The sequence below is a fragment of the Limulus polyphemus genome, unplaced genomic scaffold, assembly GCF_000517525.1.
Source record: "Limulus polyphemus unplaced genomic scaffold, Limulus_polyphemus-2.1.2 Scaffold701, whole genome shotgun sequence".
Lineage (NCBI taxonomy): Eukaryota > Metazoa > Arthropoda > Merostomata > Xiphosura > Limulidae > Limulus > Limulus polyphemus.
Genome location: NW_013666311.1, coordinates 389599 through 391869, shown reverse-complemented (window position 1 = coordinate 391869; position 2271 = coordinate 389599). Strand labels below are relative to the sequence as shown.

The 2271-nt window shown below is 33.5% G+C and overlaps 1 long non-coding RNA gene across 1 annotated transcript in view; it reads right to left on the bottom strand.

Moving 5' to 3' along the window:
• Positions 1-1910: 1910 nt before the first annotated feature.
• The window catches only part of LOC111085897, a 95656-nt gene continuing 95295 nt past the window's right edge, over positions 1911-2271 (bottom strand). The window contains exon 4 of the long non-coding RNA XR_002610667.1: positions 1911-2030. This is a non-coding gene — a long non-coding RNA (uncharacterized LOC111085897). The remainder of the gene's footprint in view (positions 2031-2271) is intronic.

Sequence of the window (2271 nt, the reverse complement as noted above, 5' to 3'; positions counted from 1 at the left end):
GTCAGTATCCATGATGGAATAAGGCGTTGTTAATACCATTCAAAAACTTATTCAAACCAGAGAGAACATAAATGTCAGTATCCATGATGGAATAAGGCGTTGTTAATACCATTCAAAAACTTATTCAAACCAGAGAGAACATAAATGTCAGTATCCATGATGGAATAAAGCGTTGTTATACCATTCACAAACTTATTCAAACCAGAGAGAACACAAATGCCAGTATCCATGATGGAATAAGGCGTTGTTAATACCATTCACAAACTATTCAAACCAGAAATAACACAAATACCAATACGAATGACCTAGAAAGTGTTCTTACATCAGTCAAAGATTTATTCAAGTCAGAGAGAACATAAATACCAGTGATGTAGAAGGTGTTGTTAAATCAGTTAAAGATATATTCAAGTCAGAGAGAACACAAATATCAATACTCATAATGGAAGAAGGTGTTGTTATGTGTCAGTTAAAGATATATTCAAGTCAGAGAGAACACAAATATCAATACTCATAGTGGAAGAAGGTGTTGTTACGTGTCAGTTAAAGATATGTTCAAGTCAGAGAGAACACAAATATCAATACTCATAGTGGAAGAAGGTGTTGTTATGTGTCAGTTAAAGATATATTCAAGTCAGAGAGAACACAAATATCAATACTCATAATGGAAGAAGGTGTTGTTATGTGTCAGTTAAAGATATATTCAAGTCAGAGAGAACACAAATTATCAATACTCATAATGGAAGAAGGTGTTGTTATGTGTCAGTTAAAGATATGGTCAAGTCAGAGAGAACACAAATATCAATACTCATAGTGGAAGAAGGTGTTGTTATGTGTCAGTTAAAGATATATTCAAGTCAGAGAGAACACAATTATCAATACTCATAGTGGAAGAAGGTGTTGTTATGTGTCAGTTACAGATTTATTCAAACCAAACAGATAATGAAAATATACGTCCATTATGGAAGAGCATGTTTTTATGCAAGTTAACTGTATAAACTTTGTGAAAAAATCACGTAAGCTGCAAATGTATTTTCCCCCTAAGGTAAAAAGTCCACCGATTTTGAAACCGAAATGGACAACTTAAAACGAATTGGACAAAACACGCAACTTATGAGATTATTAGCACACATTTTATACCCGTTTGTTTCCGATGCTTCATCAACTTTAAGTGTTTAAAGGGTAATTTTTAAAGTTGGTTGTACGTTGCTGTTCAAGAGGTAAATTATAATGAAGATTTGTTTTTTGTTAGCCTTTCACCTAAAACACAACAAACTGATCCCTGGTCGGTGCTCAGCATCTTCCACGTCATTTTTGAGGCAAATCAATCAAATATTTTACAATTATTGAGATCAGTGCTTAAAAATACGATTTCAGTCACAACGTTTTAAAAGAAAAATATAATGGTTTGTTATGAATTTCGCACAAAGCTACACGAGGGCTATCTGCATTAGCCGTCCCTAATTTAGCAGAGGGAAAGCAGTTAGTCATCACTGCCCACCGCCAACTCTTTTACCAACGAATAGTGGGATTGACCGTCACATTACAACGCCCCCACGGCTGAAAGGGCGAGGATGTTTGGTGTGACGGGGATTCGAACCCGCGACCCACATATTTCGAGTCGAGTGCCCTAACCACCTGGCCATTCCGGGCCCAAATGGAATGTTTTTAGGTAATATCGTGCATGAATTCAATAAGTTGTTTCAATATCCATATAAAGGGGAAAATTATTGTTTAAAATGTCAATATTAATGAATGCTGATTCTAATTGTTTTTGCTCAATTTGTATAGAATAATTATCGTCTGGTTTCTAAATCATACACATCTAAAAACAATAGTAACATAAAGTTTGAAGTAAACCTCAAACCCTATTTTATTGATATTGTTTAAATAATTAATAAATAATACTCAATGTTAAAATACATTAAAAACTTTTTAATTCAGGCCAATCTATGACCTTTAAAATGTTGACTCTTACATTATTCGACGTTTTCCATGTGATCATCAGGGATGAACTTACGAGACATTTCATGCTGAAACACAAAAAAAAACACACACATGTTCATAGAATTTTGAAGATATGTACAAAACAAGAAGGCTTAAAAATGAATTGTTTTTAATGAAACATATAGCAGTTGAAAGAGGATTTAACCCAACTATTGTAGATGGAGCAGTTAAACTTACGAGACATTTCATGCTGAAACACAAAAAAACACACACATGTTCATAGAATTTTGAAGATATGTACAAAACAAGAAGGCTTAAAAATGAATT